General features: G+C 42.5%; 1 long non-coding RNA gene across 2 annotated transcripts in view; it reads left to right on the top strand.

Annotated features, from left to right (window-relative positions):
• Nucleotides 1–592: 592 nt before the first annotated feature.
• The window catches only part of LOC108403037 (uncharacterized), a 119,245-nt gene continuing 92,938 nt past the window's right edge, over nucleotides 593–26,899 (top strand). For both annotated transcript variants that reach the window (XR_005059246.2, XR_005059245.2), the window contains exons 1-3: nucleotides 593–1,910; nucleotides 8,904–9,053; nucleotides 11,535–11,743. This is a non-coding gene — a long non-coding RNA (uncharacterized lncRNA). The remainder of the gene's footprint in view (nucleotides 1,911–8,903; nucleotides 9,054–11,534; nucleotides 11,744–26,899) is intronic.

The following is a 26,899-nucleotide window of genomic DNA, read 5'->3' as shown; positions in this document are numbered from 1 at the left end:
TCCAGAGCTGTGCGAGAATGAAGCTCTGCTCTTTTAAGCCTCCCTGTTGGTGGTGCTTTGGTACAGCTCCCCCAGAAGACTGATACGCTGGCCTCTGGTATTTAGCATTTTGCATTAGTAGCAAATGCTTGTTATTGTAAATTGTAAACTCTGTGAAAGCAAGTATATGCTTTCTGTGTCCGGTGCTATTTTGAAAATATGTATTTGTCCACATGCACGTATTTTAATCCTTTGTGTAAAAAACTCACTTCATTAGTAGTTAAGGGCATAATAATATGAAGATCATGCCTGCTTATGCATTACTCAGTTCCATAAATGGATCAGGACCACGTAGTCCAATACAGGAAAGTGTTTGGGAGTGGCTTGTGCGTCCCTTCAAGGAGATGCTGAATCCTAAGAAGACTGAGCGGGTAAGCCACGTCTCACCCTCCAAACTCTCTCTGGACTCCCATTCCAGTGGTTGCCATCTCTTCCTCCAGACCCAGACACCCACTGCTTTCCTGCTCTTGGACTCACAAAGCTGCTCGTGGTGCTGGCGCATGCCGGCCATCGCAGGAAACACCCTTTCAGGGCTTCCCAGCAAAGGCCTAAACATCTGAAAAGTGCCTGTTTCCTTGGTGACACTCATTTCAGCTGGGTGGAAGCAGCTCGATTAAATCAGTTCATTTGAAGAATTAATGGCAACCTGTTTGATTTTCCCAAGGACATTTGCATTTCGAAAGAGGAAAATTTTTAACATAAATTAGTCTTTTATTAATAGAAATTGAGAGAGCAAAGCAGAATTGCATGGTGGGGAAGAGATTTTGCAGAGGATGGTCTCCCACGTAGTCATTGCATCTTACGATCAGATAACAACCCTTAACATTTTAGTCAGGCAACCATGTTTTCCCCTTCTGATCACATGCTGGGCACACAGGGGAGAGTGTAGGTAAGATACCGGACAGTTTAAGATGAGCATTTAATGTTTGTGGAAATTTTAGGGTAAAAGTCTTTTTAGGCTTTACACAAAGGTAGATGCAGGTTTAAGTTTTGTGATCATTTCATGGGATGATATTGATGAAGGTCACAAAAAACACTATGTGAAGCTAAAACAAAACTCATATAAATTGCCCAACACAATGCCAGACGTTCACTTATTCAAAAATGTTTGTGGGGGCTTATGTTAACCGAAATGGGGGGACTTCTGTGTGGAAGGAAGAAGGGTGCTCAGCGCCTTCCCGGGCACTGTGGCTGGGCGCAGCCCATCAGTGTGTTCTGATCAAGGGCTCCCCAGCCCCCTTGTCTGGGGACATCTTAAATACTTTGTTACAACAGGGGGTGGGTGCAGGGAAGAGGTGATGTCATCAGTCAAGGGGGTGGCCTTCAAAGAACACACTATGCATATTCTCAAGCTCTGTATGCTGAGTGGAAGCAAAGATTAGGGCTGCTGACTATCCTCCTAAAGGAGTCGGCCAGGGGCTCAACAACAGGCAGGCTTACCTCCTTCTGAGCTTTCCGGGTTGGTCTTTTCTGGTCACGGATGAGGGGTGAGGCGCAGTGAGTCAAGAACGGCTATGGGGCATCGACCTGGCAGACCTGGGCCTCTACACCTGGCATAGCCCTTTGCCTGTGGGACCACGGTGGGGAACACAAAATTTCATTTTATTTCACACTTATGTCTCAAACACACAGTACATAATCAATAAATTATTTTATTTCTTTTGCTGGAAAGCACATACATAAAATATTCTGTAGTGTGGCACTGTGGGACCTGAAACATGCATCATCGGTTATGTCCAGCAAAGTAGAATGCACTTGTCAATTAGACTGTCTCTATTTCTCTTTTCCACAGCACTTCCAGCTTTGCATGTAACTTCCCTTGTACCTGGAATCTGCACTATCACCTCACCCTGAAGGACATCCGAGTCACAGTAAGTGCACAAAGCGGGAGGTAGCTCTTGCGTGGCCGTGCCTGGGTGCAGGCAGCAATGCGAATGGCTTAGTTAGGGTTTAACACAATTTAATGCGGAACATTTTCACTTTCAATATACCATGAAGGCAAAGTGTTTTTATTTATTTTTTATTAAGGATATATCTTAGGTACTTCTATATAAAATTAGAAAAATCTGTTTTTTAAATTCATGGAACAATGAAGTTGAAATTTTAAAACAAAGTTTTTTCTGAATAACAGGTTTAGGAAGCTGTTCCCTTTGATTCCAGGTGAGAATAGTCCAGGAGCTGGCATTGTCTTACTTCCAAAATAAGGTGTGGTATAGAAAGGTAAAGAGTGTTTAAGGTCATGATTTAGATTTACCCTTAAGCTTCTATCAATGATTAAGCTCTGAAAGCCTTCTAGGCAACAATTCTTTTTGTTCTCAAAGGTTAATTGCAGAGTTTTTCTGTGTAGTCCCATCCTTTGAGCAAATATTCCATCAGCAAATTAGTTGGCTAGCTCAATGTATCTGATTATTTGTGTCTGTCTGCTGGCTGTAAAAACCTTCAGAAGTCCCACTTTGAGGTCTGGGCACCTAGGATGCATCTAGTCTCTAATATTGTGTAGCTTTGAATATGGTTTGTAACACACAAAAACAGTACATGGTTCAGCCCATGAATACCACATCACGTCATGTCTTTATGTCTGTAGACTGGCCATCTGCTTGCCTTCCTATCATTTGTCTATTAGATTGAAAATAAGATAATCAGTAACGCTGACAAATCAGATTCCTCTGTACAGTTTCCTCCAGACTTCCTGATCTAGGCTGAACCTGGTTGGCTATGAACTGAGTTGACCTGAAACTAGTCATTTTGCCTGTTTGACCTTCGGCTCTTCTGCCCAGTGAGGGGTGAGACTGAGATGTGTTTCTGATTTCCAAACATTCTGCTGTTTGAGTTTCCATGCTGGGCCAGGCTGCTGTGCTCACAGGGCAGCACAGAGGTGCTTTCCGATCCGGGGTGGGGGGGGCATCGATCACACGGGCCCTGGTTCCAGAGCGGTGGAAGGAGTAAAAGGGACTAGAAATCTCTCGGGCATGGTGGTGGTGAGGATGGTGGGCTAAAGTTTGCTCTGAAATCGGCCTTTGGTGACCTATATGACTGTAAAGTGTTTGGGGTTACTTACGATCTATTCATGAGTAGGACTTCAGGACCCAGGGTAAAGACATGAGAGCTTCCCTATAAAGGCCTCTAGGCTCATCCTGGTTTTGAACTATGTATTTCAGGCGGCTAGCTAAACACAAGCTGTGTGCCCTGATTTAATTTTAATTGTCTCCGTTTATCAAGTTAGTGAAGCCAAGGACTGGGATTTTTTTTTACTGCGTCTTACATAAAAATGTTTATTCAACTCAAACACGTAACTGTGTACATATGTGTTAATTTATTTGGTTGACAATTTTTTTATGAACACTTCCTATGTATCAAAAACTGTTAAGTTGGTTGGGGGAGATGCTCATGTTATTACCAAAGGTGAGTGTTATGCTCTCCCAGAATCTGTTTTACACTTGGAATAGAGAGAAAGGTATCATTCCTGGAAATGCAGCTTTGAGGCCCAAAATATCTTGCGCTTGTGACAGTGTGATGGCTCTTTGTGGTCCTGTCCTGTGTTTGTATTCCTGATAAGTAGGGGCTTGCTTCCAGCTCACCTTGGGGTTTTCTGAGCAAGGGTGAGCCTGAGCCTGGTGTCCTCTTTTAAGCTAAGGCTGCCAAGTTATCAAAGCCAGACTGCAGTGGTCAGTGGAGATGCATGGAGTGCGGGCGGCAGAGTATTTGCTGAAAATGCAGCCAAGCTGTTGTCATCTTCTGTTTCTGCACATTTCTGACGACATTATCAGACCCACGGCTCCCCTGAGTCCTCCCTGGTCGCCCCAGGGAGCTGGCGGTTCTCTGCTGCTGCTTTCTGTGGTTTCATTCTGGTATTTTCTCTGGTTTTCATCCGTTCAATCTAAACAAAGATCAGTTCCAAAAGCATTCTTCCGTGGCCCGTGTTGTCTATAATATAAGCTCAGTGAACCCACTGACACATGTCTGTGCCCTGGACAGCCATTCAGAGCACTTTGTACTTTTGGATACAGCACATTTTAATAAAAACTTCTCTTTCACCAACTATATGTTGCTCTCTTAGCCACTGCTGTGTGAGAACCAAGGAGGGAAATTGAGAAAATGATCCCCAATACCAGAACATTCCTCTTGGACTGATCTTTATCCGAGAGCCTCAGGAGTCATATGGTGTTTCTTGTGACTTTTATTCAGAGAAGTCTCACTGGAGTTACTCTGCAGCCCACCGTGTTTTAAGCCCAACCTAAATTCTGAAGTAAGGGAGACACAGACCAAGTCGCCACAGATTTTTGTGGACTACTCTGTGAGATTAATCCTTATAAATGTCAACATTTACACAAACATTCCATTTCCATCAATTATTGTAAATTTTACTTACTGAAAAGGAGGTTAATTGTATTTATTCTAAACCTTCAGCTAGGGAGTGTGAAGCAGTGGGTCGTGTGAAACCATGATATAAATATGGTTTACCCTCCTGGTACATCAAACTTACTGATCTTGGAAGGAAAGCAAATGGATTGCTTTGTTAAGCATCAAATGTATTATTTTATTAAATATACAAACATATGTAATAGAGAATGCACTAATTTAAAATTTTGCGATAAAAGACATCAGCGATATTTCTGCCAGTGGAAGTCCTGTAGTTTAATTCCTTAGCCATCATCTCTCTCTCTCTCATCTCTCTGGGCACATATTTACTTCTTTTGTCTGTGTTAGTAGTTCTAAAACACGAAGTCTGAAGTCTTGTTCTGGGTGACGTGTGTGTGAACGGGTGGAGGGAAGTGACCATCCGTGTTGCGTCAGTCATTTTTTTTTCCTTCTGTGGTGATACTGAGATTTACCCACTTAGACTGGATTCAGGTTGAATCCTGATAATGAATACTGGCCAGGGTGGGATGTACATGGGCTCCTCATCATTCAGATGGTCACAGCTGTCCATCTGCCATTGGCACCTGTTCCACTGCAGCAGAACCCTGCGTGCCTAACCAGCACTGCAGGGAGTACCAGGTCCCCGTAGCCTGTCAAGGTCTTGGTCACTGGGATGTTACTGTGATGAGCTTAGTGGGGATGCTGCCATGTCAAGGACCTGTTTTCTTATTGTACCAAAGTCTCAATGGGCCAAGGGTGTGCTGTGTTGTTTGGAGCCCTCAGTATTCAAATTCATGTTCTCTCTCAACTGTGTTAAAAAGATACTAAAGAAATATTCTCCATGGGCTTCCAGTATCTTATGGGGTATTTAAAATAGTCATCTTTCAGTTTTCACTTTTGTTCCCTTCTCATTCTAGGTCTCAGATCATAGGGTCTGAGCTGGAAGGTGAATCTGAGGCGAATACTCTGAGTGTCATTAACTCCCACTCATATGACTGGGCACACAGGTCCCACATCCAGTTTTTCTGATGAAATCTCCATTCTCTGAAATAGTTTATTTTCCAGTTGGTTCCTCAGGCTGCCATTCCCTTTGATCACAGATATGTGTGCTCCACGAGTCTTTGAGACACATTCAGATTATCTATGGTATTGGGTGCTTACAGTTAGAAAATTTTATTTAAACATTAAAGTTTGTTGTATCTTATGTTTTTTTTTGTCTACTTATAGTTGAGTTTAGAGTGTGACCCATCTAAGGTAGTAATATAGAGTGGAAAACGGAATAATCTTGAAGACAGCTTCTTTTCCTGCCATTTTTAAGTCTCAGCTGTATCGTTGATAAGGGAGGGGAAGGTGTCTTTGAAGGGAGAAAGGTTGGGAACAGACAGAGGAAATTTTCTCCAAGGTAACGGAAAGGAAAGTGGTTTCTGAGATACAAGAGGATTTAGGATTCAAAAACATTTCCCTATAACACGAAAGCTTTGTTTGGATGCCAGCAATATGGCTAAACTAACTGTAGGCTTTGGAACTCCTAGTAATAGAAGCACCTCCTATCCTCGGTGACATGACTACTTCTGGATTTCAAGAACTAAGCAGGTGTGGGTGGTGGGCTTCCAGGGGTCACTAGGGCAGACCAAGGGCAGAATGATTCAAATGTCTGTCTCCACTTAGGATCTTTGGATGATTGAATAACTATGAGGGGTGGGGGGAAAGTCCCCAAAACAACCGGAACTGAATTTCCCACTGATCTGGATAATGGGAACTTGGAGAAGAATTTAATTCTATTTAAAGGGAAACACAGATCTGAAGTAAGACTCGAAACTGCAAGAACAAGTTAAATAACTTCAGAAACACTATGATAATTCAAGAGAATCTTTGACCTCATGCAACTTATATTTGATGGTTTACATCACCTGTCTTTCTTATAAGACAGTAGTGCCAAAATGAGTATAGAGCATAAGATATAACATTTCAAAGCAGAGCATATGTTTAAGCATAATATGGACAAGGTCTTAGAGAAAATAAAGAACTTCTCTTCAGCCATAACCAGTGAACAGGTAGCAGAGAAGAAAGTGGAGCATTTTCAAGTAGTGCAACAGTATGAACAAGAGTGTAGGCAGGAAAGAGAATCACATTTCAGACAGCGTGAGGCCATCAGCCTGACGGATAGACAGGAAGGAGGGGTGGGGAGCAGAGCCGTGATGGAATTGTTAGGACCTAATGCCAGGCCTTGGTGTTTCATGCTATGGCCAAACTTAGCTTGGCCAGAGATTCTTCAGATCAGCGTTCAAGTTAATTAAATGAATGAGCTACCATTCAAAATTCCTCTTTATACTTTGCTTTATAGAAAAGGCTAGAATAAATAACAGATATCATTTTCTCAGGAAATACTGTGTGGTAGTCTTTGCACTTGGTGGTTTTCCTAACTTATGTCTAACCCTCATTATAAACAGGCACCGGGGCTATTAGTGTCTCCATTGTACAGGTGAGAAAACAAAGACTAAAAACGACTGGATGACTTGTTTCAAATCAAACAGAATTAAAGTGCTAAGCAAAGAGCTGGGAATCATGGCCAGATCTGTTCCTGGCCAAGGCCTGTACAGTTTATTTTAACTCCATCATGTTATCTCCAGCATTAAAATTTTTTAATAACATATTAACACTTCAATAGATAGATTTTTATATTATGGAAGAACATGAAACTAAAATAATTGAAACTAAATGCAGAGATTTCTTATTTTCCTTCAGCTAGGCTCAGGCTTGAGGAACTTTAAAAATAAGATGAAATTATACTTTCAGTTGATTCAGAGCAATGTCCTATAAGCATGTGGAAGATGCAGGAAATTTGAATTAATTAACAAAGCCAAATAAAATCTAAAGAGAGTAAAATTTCAGTTCAGAGCCACAGATCTTTTTTATATAATTTAATATCATTAGGACAAAGGGCCAGAATCAGCTACCCTATAATGCAGATAACAGGAAATGCAGAAAGTGGTTGTAGTTTGGCCAAGTGGTGCCCCCAGAAAAGATACATGCACCCAGCACCTGTGAGTATGCCCCACTGGACATGTGACCTCACTGGGAAATGTGTCTCTGAGGATGTAATGAAAACAAGAGCAGCCGGAACTAGGCTTGGCCTGTCTGATGACAAGCATCCTTTGACGAGAAGAGAAGAGAAAGCAGGATGCTGAGGAGAAGCCATGTGGAGGGGACAGAGACTGGAGTGAGGCTGCCTTAGGCCAGGGACCGCGGGGCGCCCAGCAGCTGGGCAGCCATGTCGCGTTTCTCCCCCGAGGCTCCAGAAGGAATCAGCCCTGCCCACGCCTGGAGTGGGGCTTTCTGGCCTGTGGAGCCGGGAGACAGTACGTTTCTGCTGCTGAAATTTGTTAGAGCAGCTCCAGAGACTCACACTGGCAATACGCAGTTTAGACCATGGCACAGTAGAGGTCAGACATGCATCTCTCACATAAAATGATTCTAGGCTTTCACCAAACTAAATCATTTCTCCAAGAGAAAACAGACAAACAAAACTAAATGAATTAAACAACATTGAGTGGCATACTGGGATGGGCCCCGACTGCTTCTAGAAAGGGGTCTTATCTGAATTTTCTCTTAAGCAGGAGTGGACATGATGAGGGGAAGTGCCAGGTCCCTGGAATTCACTCTTCCTGTCATTAGAGTGTTTTGTCCATTGTATGTGAAGCTTTATTTGAAGACCAGGTCACCACGTGCTCGAGAGGACAAATACATGTATTTATCCTTATCTAAACTCAAAATTTAGGCTCCTGTAGCTTTTACTCTTCCTTAACTTCATATATACATTTATCTGAAGTGAGAGGGGTCTTCTTGCCCATGTGAAATGAGTATTTTATGGTTCACTTATAAATTACTTACAAATGCCCCACAAATAAGGCACTTATTATAAATTTAATTACTTATGTGATTTATTTTGTTTTTATGAAACTAGTACTTTAGAATTTTTTAAATCCTAGAAACACTTGATTATGTAACCACCATAAAATAGAATTAATATTCTCATAAATAATAGTACTTACATTTGGAAATAGAGAATTACCAAATTCTGGAGCTCCATCTTCAGCTCTGTATTTGCAGACCCTGAATCAGTCTTAGGGACACATTAGTATCTCAATTATTAGCCATTTATTGGAAGGTTCCCTCTCCCTTAATTTAAACATGATGCAGCCTTCTAAAATCCAAGCTCAGATAATATATTTTTGTATTCACAATGTAAAACAATTCTTATCTTCTCCATCTCTTCTCTAGTTTTATGCTCAAAAGGCTTGGTTCAGTCAAAGGCCACTCCCTCAATGAAGCCTTGTGCTGTCGCCTGGTCAGAAATTGTTGTTCTCTAAACATGTCTTATTGTTTTGGTACTTTACAAAAATTTACCAGCAGCTGCCATGCATCACAGTGATTTATGGGCATTGAAAGTATTTCTGTAAAGGTGAAGGCTATCAGCAAAAATGCAATTTGCTTTCACTTCACAGGCCACCTCCAGTGACTGGCAGTGAATATCCGAGGTGCCACGTTTTAAGAAGAATCCAAAGGCCATATTCCCGATCATCAAGGAAAAAAATGCCCTGATCAAATAGCAGTGTTCACCCAACCTGAGGGCTTTGCCCTCTCTGCCCTTCAAGGTAGGACACATTGCAATGGCCTGTCTATCTCCAGAACAGCATGGGGTGTGTGTTTACATCCCATATGCCTCTTTAATTAGCTCCAACATAAAAATACCGAAGTCCACAGAAATGTCACAAAACCAGCCCCATGCACCTGGTCTCTTGCTCATGGAGCTCCAGACTTGCCTCTTTTCAGTCGGCTGCAGATGTGTGCCTGTTTGGGGCACATGCATCCTCGGTTTGTGTATATTCTGGTTCCTTTCTGGTGTACTCCTTTGGGTTAATAACTGGGTTCAGATTTTTATCATGCAAAAAACTTCCAAATGGATTTTTCCTTATTTCTCAAGTTGTGGTCACAAGCACGGGGGTCACCAGCTCTCTCATTGCACACCTTGGAGTCATCGGTGACCTCGTCATCCTGCAGGTCACTGGCTGAGGCTGCAGCCCATTGCCCATCACCCCCAGGGAGGAGGGGGTCTTATGCATAAACAGTGCTTGGTGGGTTTTTAAAATACATGTGTATATGATAGGGACCCACACATGCAAAGCCTCCCTGTTTTTTGTGAAAAAGCTAATAGTTTATACTTGAGTTTCTATATAAAATTAATGACAGTATTGGATCATCAGCCTGCCTTTATGTTGTAAGTAAAATATTTGGTACTGAGGAAAGTTGAGCTGACCCTGAAATCTGTCATTTTCGAAACACTTAGGTATGTACTGTTTCAAGCACAATCTGACCTTCACCAAGGTCAAAGGCTCTCATGTCTTTTTTTTCCTGCTTTTCTATTTCCTTTTGATGATGGCAATTTTTTTTTGTAGCCATGCTTTTTGAATAAAATATTATAAGTAAGTCAAAGGCAAAAAAAGATATTTGTGTGGATTCAAGCTCTTTGCTATTAAGAAAAGGAGAATAAAGTGTCTATTTTTAATTTTTTTTAACCTTTCCATGGTTGTTCCTAAATGATATTAAAGCTGTATTGTGTTTGCAACCACTACAACTTGTTGAGTGGGGAAGAAATGACCCCTTCATGAGTTTTGGGGTATTTTTCAGGGTACCACATGCCCTGGGATGTAGCTTTACCAACATGTTGGTCTGTCAGAGGCTGTGATTGTCAGGACAGGAAAAGGCACACATATGTATGTATACACACACACACATACATATGGATACACGAATATGAACACATGCACACACACACAAGTGCACAGATTTATGTGTATGCACACACGCACTTATATGCACACGTGCACATGTGTGCACACATGTATGTGTGCATGTGTATATCCACACACATGTACAAATGGGCATGTACACATACATATGTGTTGTATAAAGGTTAGAAAGGCAAAGAAAAACAGATAGGTGTTACCGTGGCAACGGGGTAAGGAAATCATGATAGAAAGCGTCAGCTTAAGCAGGCAGGTGTGGGGCACAAAATCACTCTGGCATGAGAAAGATTGAACATCCAGGGTGCTCAGCTTGGGCAAGGGAGGAAGAGCTCTCCCAGTCCTACGAGATTATTTAGACAAGAATTCCAGAAGGCAGCGGGAGGGTTGAAGGTCAGGTCAAGGAGCAGTGGTGGATCACTGTGACAGATCCGGACACACAGCTGCGAGCCATGGCCTGCTTGTGTGTGAACCACGGCCCTGGCAGTAGGGGGAGAGGCGTGTTTGCACTGCAGGAAGGCTCAGGGCCCTCACCGGGTTTGGGTCTGCTCCAAGCTGCAGCCCCAGCAGGGGGACCTGCACTCCAGGGATGGGCCACGCCCAGGGGCCCCTGTGGTGCCAGGGCCCCCAGCCCGGATGGCCACACAAAGCACAGGTCACGGGTCTCACCCTGATGTGATACATTGACTCTGCTCCTGAGTAGCTGTTAAACTGGACAATATCATTGGCCCGACTGAGTGAGTTTCCTAAAATATGAACTGTGGCTAATGCTTCAGATTTAGTATGAGCATTAACATAACATATATAAGGCACTTAACAGATTGTGTGGCATATAATAAACAATCACCTAAATGAGAACAAAACCACCAAATATCCGAATATTATTAGTATGCTTAAATATTCCTAAATAAATAATTACTAAACATTTTTACCATGCCAGTTGGGAAGTCTGAGGACACAGATTTTAGTAACTCTCACAGTTATCAGCCCAATGGCCACTATGCAACAATGAGCAAATCCCCCAAAACAAGGTCTGCTGTTTCATGTCAAGATGGATGACAAAAAGCCTCAGCAACTTCTACGTTCTTCTTGATTTAGATATTCGGGCGCACTAAGCAATCACTCACTAATGGTGTTCTTATGAAAATAATGTATGTGTTTGGATGATATATACAGGTAAGGGCTCTCCCAGGTCCACACAGTGAAATGGGTGAAGGGAATCTTCCCAGCGTCTTGGAACGGCTTTCCCAGGAGCCCCCTAAGACTAACCACTGGAGCGTCTCAAAGCCGTGTGTTCTGAACTCGTGTCCCCCCATCTCTCCCCTCATGTAGTGCCACTCCCTGCCCCTCCAAGAGCATGCCAGCGATGGAAAGGAAACCCAGGTCTGCAGGCGGAGAGTGGTGAGCGTGAGCCCTGTCTCCCAAGCCTTCCCAACGTGGCTCTCTGGAGATATCCACCCAGGGCACAGTGCCTGCCTGTCGGTCAGGTGCCACGCGCCCCGGGGGCTGTGGTTTTCTGTGGAGCAGCGGCGAGGAAGCAGGTACTGTAAGCCTTTGGATTCTCTATTTATGGACAGAGGAAAATAAGACCATATAAAAAGTGCCAGGCTAGTCAGAAACCAGTGAGGTGAGAGCGGGAGTCACACGTTGCTCTGATCAGGGGAAGGTCAGGACCAAATCCCCTCCCTCACCCTCGCTCTGGGAGGTCCAGAGTGCAGCTTGCAGAGGAATGATGGATTGGGGCTGCCTGAGCTGGCTGGGGGCTGTGGATCTCATTTATTTTATTTTACAAGTCATTTGGCACAATGGTAATAACGACAATGAAATTGGATTCTTGCTACTTAAAAAGGTCTTGTACTTTGTGCATAAATACCTTAGTTTCTGCATTCAGTTGTCAGGGGAAGTCCCCATTATCTGGTTACCACCTCAGGTTACAGTGATTTGAGTGTCACAAGCAGGCCCATACATAAGCAGCTTCGGGATTTGCCTCTCCAGGGCTTCTTAAAAGTGGGAAAATGATCTCGCTCTTTATATCTTACCTGCAGATATCTTACCTACATGTAAAGAAGGGGGGCTCCTCCTATTGAAGAACTATTTCTTTCTTTACAAACTCCACATCTTTACGTATGCTTTAAAAAGCAAGTATTCTGTGTTACAAGCCCTTCACTCAGGGATGTGAACTGAATCATCTCCTCCAGGACAATTAGCAAACATGTAACATGAAGTGATGATGGCAAAGAGATGCATGTGTCTGATCATTTTCTGTGCTGGACCCCATACCCAGTGTGTTCTCATATACATGTGCTCCATCAACGACATAGGATAAAAATGACTACCAAGTTGTATACGGGTGTGGCTCCAGGGGAAAGGGCGTTCCCGGCCCGGGATGAATCCCCTAGTCAGCCTGTGAAACTGAAGTAAGTCAGGGGAGAGGGAAGGTTGGTAGAAACCAATCGTTATTGCTCACAGCTTGCTTGAAACCAATAGCCAGGCCTGCCCCCATCCGTCTCGTCTGGCTGCCACTCTAGCTCTGCCACCTCAATACGCTCTCTACTCCCCACCTGCCCCTTCCAGAAGGAACTCCATTGGTAGGTCCTTGGTGACTGGCAGACACCAGACCAATTATGTGCCAGGAATGGAGGGGAGGAGACAGTGGCTGCTTCTCTCCACCCCTCGCTCCAGATTGACAGGGAGCTCTGCAGTGCTAAACACATTTGATATGTAAATGAACTAAGGCTAGGTGGGAAATTCTGGAAATTCTGAAATTTGCCCCAAAACGGGAAAAACAAATTTCAAAGCTCCAAACTCCAGGCACTGTGGGCTGAGGAATCTTGGTGGCAGACAAAGAAAGAAGAGTTAGAGAGACCAGGGCAACCGAGGCACTGACAGAGGTTGCAGGTGAGGAGCGAAGGCACCTGGCGGGATGAGAATGGGGCTCCGGACAGGAAATTGGAGGCTTAGGATGGGAACGTAGGGGAAACATCCAAGGCGGAAATTCACATTTCCACCTTGGAGTGGTCCTGATAGATGAATGTATGAATTCATGCAAACTGAAGCTTGTCTTGAACAACCTGCTCCACTCTATCAACTCTCCCCACCACGTGTCTCTCTCAGCCCTGATCCCATCGGGACATAGGTGACTGCATTATTTTCAGACACATCCTTTCTAAGTTCCCTAATGAATATGCTGAGCACAGTTTCTCCTCTTGAAGAAAATGCACTTTCCAAAGCTCATTAAATCCCCATGTCTCAAGCATAATCAACTCCATCCTCATGTACACCTTAGGATGAGGCCACACGTTACAGAAACACCCCCTCTTGCATTATTCCTCTTGACTGCTGTGAAATTTGATAAAGACATATTTTCTTGAAATAAAAGGTATTTCCAGAAATGAGTTGGCTCAATTCAGATCAGATCTGGGACTTCCAACGTGTCGTCTCATTTATTTAACGATAAATAAACTCCTTTAAAAAGTGTTTAAATACAACTATTAATCTGGCCACCCACATACACACACAAAAAATGTAATTTAAGATACTCCCATTTGCCATTGATGACTTTGGTGAGTTAATATTCTCAAAGCTGGCTGTTGTCAATACTTGTGGCCAGGGAAACGTACTGGCCTCGAAGGACTTGAAGTGTGTAGCAGTAGATGATTAAATGGGGCTTCCAGCTTTCTTCTCAGAGCTCCATACTCTATCTTCAAAAAGTGACAGTTCAGAAACTTGATACCTTTTAGCCCCCAGGTGCCTTGAAATCACAAGAGGCCACAGCCCTGAAAAGCTGAGGCTTCAAAGGGATATTGTGGAATAATGTTTACAGCTGTAAGTGTTCATAGCTGCTATAAACAATCTACATACCTACAGAATTCAGAAATGTTTTTCTTTCCAGATTGAACTCCACTTCATGTGTTCATTGTTCTCTGTATTTCTTACCCTATTGTTGACAGATCTGTCATCCTATGTCTTTCAATTGAAATGATATGCCTTGCCTTATCACCAGCAAGGGTATAAAAAAAAACAAGGGTAGACATTGTATAGCAAAGGCCACACTTTCAGGGATTCACCACTTCAGCATAGTTCACTGAGCGTGTACCATGTGCCACTCCTTGTTCTAGGTGTTGGTGACAAAGATGGACAAGGTCCTAGCATCAAAGGGCTTTACATGCTGTTGTAGGAAGAGGGATAATTTTAGGGCAGGATAATGTTAAAAATAAATAAGTCAGGGTGCTGGGTTAGAGCAAGTTGAGTGAAGTGACCAACAGCAGCATGCCTCTGAAGACGAATCGCCATCGACCGGAGCTCAGACGATGGATAGAAGGGAACTGAGATCTCGGTGATGACGCTCCAGGCCCACGGGAGAGCAAGGGCGGAGATGAGCGGCCATCCTCAAGCCCATCGTGGCTGGAGAGGGCTGACTGAGGAGGAAAGTGGCGGGGAACGACTTGGAGAGGAGAGAGAGGGTGGGAAGGCAGGACCAGTCACAGCCTTGGGCCTGGGGCTTCTCCCAGAGGTCTGACTCGGATTTTCAAAAGATGACTCCGGCTGCTCTTCGGGTGTGGCCGTGGGGGAACCAGAGGCTGGGGGCTGATAAACAGGAGGAGTTCATTTCTCATGGTTCTGAAGACTGGGAGGACCAAGCTAAGCAGCCGGCACGGAGGCCGTGTCTAATGAGAACTGGCTCCTGGCTGGTAGACAGCTGCCTTCTCGCTGTGTCCTCGTGGCTGAAGACAGCAGGGAACTCTCGGGGGCTCCTCAGGGCATGAGGCCCATTCGTGAGCGCTCTGCCCACCCTTCCAAAGGACCTACCTCCTAATACCATCACAATGGGGTTAAGATTTCTGTCGAGGTGACAGGGCAGGGACAAGACATCCTCCCCTGGTCCATTTCACAGGAGCTTTGGATGTGATTTCCAGACCAGACCTAACTCGTGGCTCACAGTTTTTTGTTTATATCTCTTACTTTATGAGGCAGGGTGGTAATGTAGAAATGACACAATTCTCTGAGCCAGATCTGGAGTCAGCTCCCCACCACTTGTCTGCTGCGCGATATTTGGGGAGTCTGTGAATTTATCTGGACCCCGGTCCCTCCTCTTGAGAAGGAGCGCACGGTGTGCAGGATCAAGAGAGACAGTGCCCTTGACCGTGCTTCATAAGTTTTCAAGTATTTGAATGCTCGGCATTTGATAGGTGCGGGTCTGGGTTGGGCTCAGTGATTCACAGGACAGAGGCGAAGGCGTTTTAAAGTGCATTGTCACACACAGAATTCGGCCTTTAGGGCTGAGCTCTCACACTGTCCTGGAATATCTCCCGCACCTCACACCCTAACGTCAAGGCAAAAATGGAGACTGGAAAGGAAAGGAGATAAGAGGCTCATTAGAGTAAAACATTGGAAAGGATATTTGAAGGTTCATGTTGTCCAACGGGAGGCAGAATTTCTCTGGGAAAGGCCAGAGAGTAAATAAATATGCTGTTACACGGCCTTTATCAAACCACTCATTTCTGCTGTTGTAGCTTGAATGCAGTAATAGATTTTTATTTAAAAAAAACCCAAAAAAACATGAATATGGTGTGTTCCAATGTTTATTTGTGGACACTGAAATTTGAATTGCATATAAGTTTCACAAGTCAAAAATACTCTCCTTTTAATTTTTTCTGATCTTTTAAAGTGTAAGAATTATTCTTAGCTTGCAGTCCATACAAAAATAGGTGGTGGGCTGGATTTGGCCCAAGAGCCGTAGTTTGGGCCACCTCCCCATATAGCCCATTCCTCCCTCTCCTCGGTTAACCGCGAGGTGACCCAGACAAACTAGCTGCTGATTTATATGTTAGAGTCACTTGAGAAGATAATTAGAACTCTGTGTGAAAGACCGTCATTCAAAAAAACAAGTAATGAAAAACAAAACCCTACTTATGCGGAGAATTTTTAAAAAGACTTTAATTAAATAAGGAAGATGACTTACAAATGAAGACCCAGGCTGGACCTTCACTGATAAGAGCATCCTGTTAGATTAAGAAGTTTGCTAATTGACACATGTAAGTTTATAAAAGATAAATAGAGCTTCATTTGTAGAACAGATAGGCTGTGTTGTTATGCACAGACGGACTACATTCACAGTTGCTGAGAATCCTGTCAGATTAAATCGACCTGCAAATACATGATTGTGCCATCTTGTTCTCACTGGTACAGTGCGTGCCACTGTAGTCATTATCTCAGAGCTCTTTCACTCTGCGGAGCATCATGTTTAATTATGTTCTTTCATGAGATCCCATTCGTAGACCTTGTCCTCTTTCAGACTTGGGTTTGCTCAGGAAAAGTAGGTCATTATTCTCAGGACTGTCCCCAGTAGTACGAACATTAGGCCTCTCAGCAATGTCCTTTTAAATAGAGCATCTTGTGGGACCAAAGCTCCACGTTCTTGCTTCAAATTCTTTAGCTGTTGACAGATGAGCTCAATTCCCAACTCCTACGGGCCTTCACTGTCCTCATGAGACCTAGAGAAGATGACAGGTTTGCGGTCTGCTCAGCCTAGCAGAGGGTCATAGTCTTCATGACAGATGCGGAGAAAGGCAATGTTTCATGTTCATATTTCAGATAAAAAGCTGAAACTATAAATAATTGGAGACTCTCTGTGAAGACAGGAACAGCAGCTAGCAGTGAAGTGAGGGTTGCTGAAGACCTGGAGATGACGAACTATGGCCCAGGGGCTGAATTCAGCTCAGTGCTTATTTAATACACATATTTTTATTGACACATAATCCTATTCATTTGTTTATGTATTGTCTACAGCTGCATTCTTGCTACAAAGGCAAAGTTGGGTACTTGCAACAGAGAGCATGGCCTGTAAGACTTAAAATATTTACTGGTCTTTCATAGAAAACTTTGCCCACCCTGCAAAAGACTATCAAACTCACAAAGTTAAAAATATAAATGCATTTGAGTTAGCATTTTTTGACAGCACTCAAGGATTTTCCTGAACTAAGGACTAGCACGCTCTTTTCAACTTAAGATGAGACATGGTGTTTAGAGAGTTTGGGTCCCCTTTGTTCTTCTATGTATTATACATTAATTTCAAAGAAAATCCAAGTTCTTTCTGGTACATGCACAAGTGTGTGTGCTTGTGTGTATGTGTGCTTAATAGAAAAAATAGGAGGTACTTATGTGGGTTATCAGACACAATATTCCCAACTTGCACAGTCCTGGCGGTTTCTCAGCGAGCATCATGCTTGGGAGGAGAAGATGCTTTAAAAATAAGGAATTCTTCAGAGGCTTTATGAAGGCATCAGTACATTTTCCCTTGCAGGGGCCTTTTTACTTTCCTAGAACCACTTTAGAGCAGGAATCATGGGATAAACTCCCTTGTCCATCTCACCGGAAGTGGTGTGAAAGCTTGAACAGGAGGCAGATGTTATGGCCACTGATGAATGTATCTCAAAGATAAGTCAGCCAAGAGCTTCATCCTTCAGGTGACACACAACATACTGCAGTTTTTTCTAGTACAGCTATTTTTCTAGTACACTTAGAGAAAGCAAGTTGGTGCAGTAGAAGGTTGGAGTCAGAAAAGAAACTACAGATATTCTTTAACTAAATTTAGGTATAATTGTTTTCCTTTACTTTTACATGCATACATCATTAAAGATGCCACCTATACCCTCCCTCCCAGTCCGACACAGTGGGAATGGGGGGCTCCAGGGGGCAGCTGTTGGAAAGCTCGTCTTAAGACTGGATGCATATGAGATTTTTAGAGTTCCACAGATGTGGTTCTATTTCTAAGAAGAAACTTTTCCTAAGTAGAATCCATTCACCACTGCCAAATTAAACACTGTGGTCTACTGCAGCAAAAGGAATTGAAAGGAATATATAAGCATCTTTTCTAGAAATTATGGTTTTTATGGCAGGTCTTTTACTTTTGAAAGTCCAAAAGTAATCCAAGTGCCCATCACCTAACCACCGAGTACTTACCGTGAATTATGATTCACTTATAAAGGTCTTCTGTTGAGCGAACAAGGGCTCAGTATGGGCAGTGGCAGCTCGGTTTACCCCCTTTGGACATCTGTTAAAAATGAGCGCTGATATCATCAATCATTGACTCTGTGGCATTGTGTTAGGCCTTGGGTGCTCCCAGATTTCATCTGACAACTATTTTTTAGGATTCAAAGCATACATACTTCCCCCAGAGACTGTAGTGAGAGGTACAAACAAGAATCCAGGGGGCTGGAGACTGAAAAAAACAAAAACAAATGAAAACCAAACAATATACATTTGTTGTACTTTCCCTCTCTCCCTACCTACAAAATTATTTCTTTGCCACAATTTTCCATAACTGTAAGAAACCACTAAACCTGAAAAATCTAAAGAAATGTAAGTTAACTCCCAGAACAAAATAAGGGAGGAATTCTGGGGACATTATTAAATTTGTGCCAACATGGTAGAAAGCAGAATGAGAAAATATCTATCTTCATAATTCTGAGCAGGATGTAATACTCTGTACAGTGCTAACCAAAATGGCATTTAACCATGAAGATTAATTATATCACTTTATTTAAGAAAAGTGAAGGATTTTATTGACAGTTTCTAGTAGTATTCCATTTGTATAACAAGGAACAGTAAGTAAAATAGTTTTGTTTAAACAATGACTTTGATAAAAAATAGTAGAGCATTTCCTCATACTCAGAACATTTCTACTTATCTTTCTGTAGATTTATATACAACCCAAGAGTGTGGAACCCAGCTCCTAATTAATGTTGGAGTGTATGTATTTTTTTTAAAGCTACCCAATACTTGTTTGGAGTATGAACAACAAAATGGCATAAAAGGCCCTTTGTCATAGTAATTTATATCTACACTGGCTTTGAATTTGGCTGAGTGATTGTTAATCCAGTTTATATTAAATAAGCTTACATCTTTTTTATTATTATTCATGGCAAGGTAAGTACCATGAGAGATGTTACACAGAACTTTGTGAGGAAGCTAGCTAGTGTTTCATCCCATTCATTTCTTACTCTTCTTGGGCAAAATGCAGTGCCCTAGTAAGTATGTGACACCGTGTGACTCAGTCCTGGGCATCTGACCTCAGGGCGTGGAGTGACGTGTACCATTTTTAGGCATGGCGCTAAAAACTGAGACATGCAATTCTCTACATTTCCTCTTCTATCAGGTGACCTTGGAAACTGCCCATGGAACATAGTGGGGCCTCAAGGTGGGATGGGGTCTGCTTCCTGGAACATGCGGGAGAGATAGCCGGCAGTCAGGGGCACCCAGTTTGGGCTTTCCGTAAGGAAGCAGTGAACCCCTGCTACTCGGGAGGTTGTCAGAGACGCTGGAGTTACCTTTGTTAACATAAGTTTGAGTTAACTGAGATGTGATTCTGGATTCTCTTTTAAGTCTGGACACCAACAGGTCTGCAGAAAGTTTGCATCAAAGTTATCTCTTAGTGATTTCCACAAAGTAAGTCAAGTCATAGTGAAAAGTTCATATTCCTATGACCTGCTGGCCAGCTTTGATATAAGAATTTTAATAGCCTGAAAATTAAAATAACAAAGAAACAAATCAAAGCTCCACAAATCACCAGCTACATCATTTTTCATGGTAGGAATATATGGGGAGAAATTCCAGTTACTTACAGGCTCTGCCTATATAGGAATCTCAGAGCTTTATTGAAACTACCTATGAGCAGACACAGGAATAACTGCTTCCAAAGAAATGATATCCAGTTCATTTCTTTACATCACACTTAACCTGTAGCATAATTGGCCTTCTTTGCTTAATTGAACATAGTGACCATGAGAGAACAAGGAAGAAAAAAGTCACAAGTACTCACACTGGATTGCGTTCCGTGACCCAGGCCACCGCTCTCTTGTTCATGGAGAAATACACCTTCCTAGGCAGACCACATCTTCCCTGCCCCGCAGACCCCAGTAGATAGTTATGGAAAGAACTGAAGTCATAGAAAACAGTCTCAGCAAATGTAGGTTGGCATTGAGGAAAAGGTGACAGTGATGTGCTGTGCCCCCAGATCCCTCTGGCACCTCCCAGCTGGAACGGCCACACAGAGCTGATGACTTTTAGGGTAATGCTCAGCCCGAACCATGCTGACGCGGAGAATGCCCTTCCCATCCAGGGGAGGCCCATCTCCAGGACATCGTATCTGTACACCGTGGCCGCTCCTGACCACGGGGCATGCTGTCGGTCGGGCAGGCAAGATTCTCCCTCCAGGGCCTCTGGTGTTCAGATGTGGCAGTAGCAGCCAGGCTGCACCAAGGGCAGCAAGCCGGTGAGGGCTGTAACTAGACGTGGCGGTGAATTGCAGCATCCAAATAGAGGGTGGTGCCGGTCTTCAAAGAACAATCAGGCCCAGACACCAGATAATCTGGGTGGGGGAGGACGGACAAGAGGCAGAGGGAAAAAGAGAGAGCCAGAGAATGAGCAAACAATACCTTTCTAGTAGTTTTTCTGTTTTTTTGTGACATGTTTAGGTTCTGGACTGGCCCAGAATAAAGGCGCAAATGAATCGCCAGTCCCCTTGAACTGTTCTGGCTGGTATTGTGCTTCACCAAGCCTTTTGCTTACAACATTCCCTCCCCAACTTTCAGAATATTGTTTTTCTCTGCTTTACCAATTTCTCAGCCAGTCGTTTCCCCCTTATCTGTAAAGATCTGTATCACCTCTTCTTCAAAGTTTTATCAAATTCTGTTAGACAGAGTTAGTCATTCCTACACCTGTATTTTCACAGTACTTTCCACATTCCTGAATTATAATTATTTGCTTATGCAGCTCTCATCCCTCAGGGGCAAATACTCGTGGGTGACTGGAATACACTTTGCTTTGAATCTCTGGCACCTAGCAGTGTCTGGCCCATAGGAGGTTCTCAAAAAATGTTCATTACATGGATGAATGAGTGAAGCCAGCCCTGCTGGTGTTACTTCCTCTGTGACGTCGTAAAGCATGGAGCTACTCCTAAAATGCTGTGTGTACCCTCAGTATTTGGAAGCAAACCTTTCTCTTCTAAGGACCTGTCTGCCTCTTTGCTCTCTGTCCACATCCATCTTCAGGCAGGATCTTCCTAGAATACTTATTATTTTAAAACTAACATTTTTCATGAGAAGTGACTCAACCCTGTGTAGCAAAGTGCGTTAGAAAATGAGGCTTTTACACTCCAAAATCAGTCCCAGATTAAGTGTACATTTAGAGAAATTATATAGTAAAATTAATATTAAAAGCTTCAAAAATGACTGTGATATAGATTTATCAAGAGGCAGTCTTTTATTGTTCAAACTAACAAAATGTTAGTTATACCATGAACATCAAATTGATTTGAAGAAAAGTATGAACTATTATAAAGATTTTTTTTCAGAGCTCCTGATTAGCCAAAAGCACATTATTAGAAGGGTGAGTGAAACAATTTACAAATCCTAAATCTCAGTGACACTAGCTCTCTGTCCCCCTGGATGGAGATTTCCCATCTCCCTACTCGTGATCCGGGGGCTGATGCTTAATGAAATTCCTTGTGCCATGTGGCTACAGGGCGTGTGCTGTTTCCTTGTTTCAAAGAAGCATGAGATATTGGATCATCAGATTTTTATAATATCTACAGAGGAAAAAAGAAAGAATCAAAAACAAAGGGGGAAAAATCAAGATTTTTTTTGCACGTATGTGTCTTTCTGTCTGCTTCTCTCTGTTGTGTATATATATGCATGGAAATACATGTATAATCTATGCAGTATGTATACCCAAGGGTATATATGTGTGTATATGTATGTGTGTACATCTGAAAGAGTGCTTCTGTGTTTTTCCTTCCACCTTCCATAAGGTGAAGTTTCACCAAACCATAGCACGTGACTCTCCAGGAACCTCACTGAACAGGTCTGACTCATCGTCTGGGAATTTTAAACAGGCATGTGCTTCCGTGAGAGTTAATACTCAAAAACACACATACACACAAGCTGGTGGTGAAAGCGAGAAAGAAAGAAAAACATTCAAGTGAAACTTTTGGTCGGCATAAACACTTGGGTCAGACGCTGGCCGCTCAGTATTTCACAGTTAATTAGCAGGTGGAATTACCTTTGGAGTGAGGCGGTGGCTCAGTGCTCAGGGAACAGAGGCAGTAACTCTGTAGTTTATGTCGTTAAGTCAGCCTGGCTGTATGGAGCACTGGCAGGAGCTGCCCCTGAACGTGACCCCGTCCCCCTCCCAGTGGGTATTTTCCTCAGCACCCAGGGCTGCGTCTGCCCACTAGCGGCCGGATGTGGAGTGGCACCCAGATATTCCCTGGCGGGCGCTCTGCAAGTTCCATCTGCATCCATGTGTGGACAGCAGTGGTCGCCCAGGCTGAGCTGCAAGCTAGAACTTTGGGGTGACTCAGCTCTGTCAGGGAAGTTAGGGAGATTAAGAGGGTACGTCAACTTCAAGTAACAGTTTCTCTGTGCAAAAGTGACTTAAAGCCTGTACTGATGACATGTAAACTGCAGTAGGAACTGAAATTTCTAATCTATTACCGAAGGATCCCCTGTGTGATTAACACCAATACCCTGACTGCTTCTCTGTCTGCTGATTTTCGTGGAATATCACCGAATTGGGGTGTTTTCCTGTTTGAAAATCACTGAATGTCCTTCCATCGCCAATGGAATTAATTTTAAAAACCTTAAGTTGGAGTTAGAACTCTTTCACTTACCGGTCCCAATCTATATATTTTCATCATTATCTCCATTAAGTTGTTAAACAGAATCAATTTTCTAGTTAAACTCAAACACTGTCCTCAGCGGAATTTCCCGGTCTGCCCTCCGTGCTCTGCTTCATGACACCCACTGGAAGTGCCCGACACCCTGCCATGTTCTAATATCTACTTGTACAAATACCACTTTGATCCGAAGTCTATCCCATGTTGTCATGGAGCCCCAGAATTCCCACCCCAGCATGGACCTGGGAGCGCCTGTCATAGCCTGCTGTCATTGGCGTGTTTGATTCTCGAGCAATCACTTGGGTGCCTTCTCCACAGGAGTAATGTACTCTTTTTTACCCTCCTAATAGTTAGCAAAGGTATTTTCATTACTTCATAATGGGGTATTTCATATAAAATCCTCTAGGGAAGGATTTCAAGTATTTGTTGAAAATATAACACAGAAATAAATCAGTGACTCAGTTTCCAAGTCAAGACTTGAATCCAACACGGTTTTATTGTGGTCAAGGTGATGTGACAGAGCTACATGGGGTTCGTTTCCTCCATCACTTTCAAGAACCTCAATCTCATGTTATGGGTGGGAGGCCACCAGCTGGTATATTGACTCCCTGGTAAAGAATAAACTTTCTTTGACCTTCACATGAGTTTATGATATGCAAATTCTCTCAATTTCAACTTATTTTCCGATAAAAATTTGATCCTATGAATACCACTGAAAAACTTAAGCATATTTTAAAGGGAGCATATCTGTTATACACATTGATAAATTTGCTATGTTTCCTTCTAATTTGTAACTCTTAGCACCTCTATTGGACTCCATGATTCAAAGAGAGCTCTGTTTTATTAATACACTCACTTACCTTCTTTTTGTTTTTAAATTTCTTTTTAGAATTTACCTTTAGTCCCATTTTCATAATTGCTCAACCTAATGATACTTTATAACCATCAACTCTTTTTCATTTCAACACTTCCTAGTTTACCGTAAAGTCTAATTCATCAACCAAGAAAAACTGAATTTCAAAGCCATTTTGCCTTCTTCAAATTTAGTCCTTAAAATGAATTTGCCCCTTTTATCACACTATAACACGGCAAGAGTTATGCTCAGAAAATCCCCATAATTTGTTTCCTTCCAAATATAATGTGGTGTCCTTCTATTTATTTGTGTACTTCCTTTCCTTTCTTTTTTTTTAAATCTCTTTAAAAAATATATACATATAAATTTCTCTTTCTTTCAGTTCACTCAAGGTCCAGCCATCATAATATGTCTAAAATTGATGTTGCTCCAAAGAATGTCACCTGATCCAAGCTATCTTGTCAGCTGTTTCAGGAAATATACATTAAGATAATTTAGTTTCAAAATCCACATGTAGAACAAAAGAGTAAAACAATGCTCCAAGTTTGATTATAGAAAACACATCAGAAGGGGAGAGGTAATTAAACCATCAGGCTAAGACCTGCCGAGAAGTCAGCAATGTACTTTTTAATCGTTTCTTTCTCAAGTGCCATCAGAAATCACACTTCAGACACGAGAGGAGAGCTCCAAATGGCCGGCAGGAAGTAGGAATGGCTGACCATGTAATAGGGACGGGAGGGGTTTTGTCATTTAACTCTGAAGAATTTATCATTGTGTTATTACAAAACAGTGCTTTCAAGAATATTTCAATTTCTTCTTTCATTCAAAAGATGATTATTGCATCTTTTATGTCTCACGCTGTCTGGGGGGCATTGGTGGAAACATGAGGGGCCGATGCTCTGGAATCCTTCCCAGTTAAGCTGTGACTCGCTGCAGACTGAGTAATACTTTCTGTAGATCTGTGTTATAACATCACCTGGGGCCATGTGGGGAGCCCACTGCTGCATGTTGTTTCCTAAATTACTGTTTCTTATCTATTTGCTTCCTGGTTAGAGCTGCTGTTTGTGGAAATATGGTGTAGTTGTTGAGAAAACCAGAAATGGGTGGATAATTGACATGTACATTGGCATTTATCTTTCATTTGTGTGCCATCCATTATGCTCCTTTAGGTAGAAAACCGGGTCAGTTAGGAAAAAGCAAAATAAAAAAGGGATAAAAAACAGAAATGATGTAAGAGAAAATAGCACAATGACTTCCCATGATGTAAATGTACAGAAAAATCTAATCTTGTGCATCGGTGGCTCAGGAAAGTGGGAACAGTTTGAAGGCTACTGTCTTCCAGAAATGTTTTATGACATTATCTATCATAGCACGGTGGAATAAAAGAGAATAAAGTCCCTATTCAGAGATTTTCATTAAGGCATTACTTCTCCAATCCACAAATTAAATACTTACGTGACACAAAAGGGAATAGTGAGTGACAGATATGGGCTATTACGGATGAGTGTGATAACCCAGAACAGGAGGTCATGATAAAATTTAGCCTCATTTTTATATACAGGCCAGAGCAATAGTGTTCCATCATCATCTAAGCTGTCCATTTTCCCTTTTAAATGAATTCTTATAGAGATGGTTGGTGCACATACAGACACGACTGTGTGCCTGTCAACAGACTGTGGGACAGGCTATTAGGAGACATGCTTGTCAATTTTTCATGACATTTCTTTACAGACTCGGAGAGAAGCCCAGGAGGGTAGTTTTCAATTTATTCTCCTGTTGATTTTTGTTGGCTGTGAGAGCTTTTTAATTACATGGAAAAAAAACATGGAATTATAATGCTGGAAGATAATTGACTTATCATTGAATCCAATCCTCGATTGTGGATCCAATCCAACATGTGTCAACAACTTTCTCAGGCTCACATGGTTACCTACAAAAAACAACAAGTGGGACAGATTTCTTCTGGGCCGCAACCTAACATGCTATGACAACATATTTCCTTCCCGATATTTTGGTGGCAGTGATGTCTGATTCAGTATTTGGTGTGAAAAGGTTTACAAGATCTTCTTTGATAATGCATTGTTTGCTACAACATAAGACTCATGGCTTCTCGTGCAAGTTAAATCCCAAATCATGCCGCATCTTCTTTAGCTCCTGGGATAAAGGGAAGTCGGTGCTGGTTAAAGGGGTGGGCAGAGGCTATCTTAGCTAAAGCTGCTGTAACCAAGTACCATGGCCTGGGTGACTGAGACAACAAAGATAAGTTTCTCACCATTCTGGAGGCTGGGAAGTCCGAGATCTAGATGTCCTGGTGAGAACCCACCTGGTTTGCAGACAGCCAACATCTGTATTTTCACATGGCAAAGAGAGACGGATCTCATGTCCCTTCCTCTGTTGAGAAGGGGACCCCACCTTCACAGCCTCTGTTAGCCTTAATCACCTCCCCCTCCAAACACCCTCACACTGGGGATCAGAGCCACACCACCTGTACATTTTGGAGAGAGAAAGCCTTTAGTCCATCATAGTGCCCATAGAAGGAAGTTTCCAGTATAGGCCAAATTCAGGTGCCTAAAAGATATGGAAAAATGCTTAAAGTACAAAAATACTGTGCATGATTCCAAAAGTCATACATTTCCTGTAAAAACACTCCTAGAACTTCATCACTCAACACAAATGACCATGGATTCATAATGGCTAAGATAACTTGCTTTTTCCTCTTGTCAAAACTTTCAAATTTACGCTTTTAGAATGCATTTTTTTTTTAACTAATCGCTATTTACTCTTCTTTCCTGGGTGTGAATGCAATGTGCACCATCTGCAAGTAAGTTGAGGGCCTGAAAAGAAAGGAAGAAAAATCGCCTGCAACTTCATATTTCCTCAGGACAGAGGCAGTTGTAATATGAAATATTTCTTGTATTTGGGGAGACGCAGAGAATAGGTACACGTTTTTTTTCCAGAAGGCAAATAATTAAAATTAAATGTGTTTTATGGTAATTTCATTAACATTGCTTCATGAAAGGGGTCAAGTTACAGAAGAATGTTATTCTAAAGTAACATTCAAAATCCAGGACTGAGATAAAGGCAGCCTGTCTTACTGTAAAGAGGAGACAGGAAAGGTCAGGCATACGTAGAGCAGCGCTTCATTTTGAAGTGCTGTTGATTGGTGAT

The sequence above is a fragment of the Manis javanica genome, chromosome 16, assembly GCF_040802235.1.
Source record: "Manis javanica isolate MJ-LG chromosome 16, MJ_LKY, whole genome shotgun sequence".
Taxonomy (NCBI): Eukaryota; Metazoa; Chordata; class Mammalia; order Pholidota; family Manidae; genus Manis; species Manis javanica.
The sequence above is the reverse complement of the archived record's forward strand: the minus strand, read 5'-3'. Positions and strand labels throughout refer to the sequence as shown.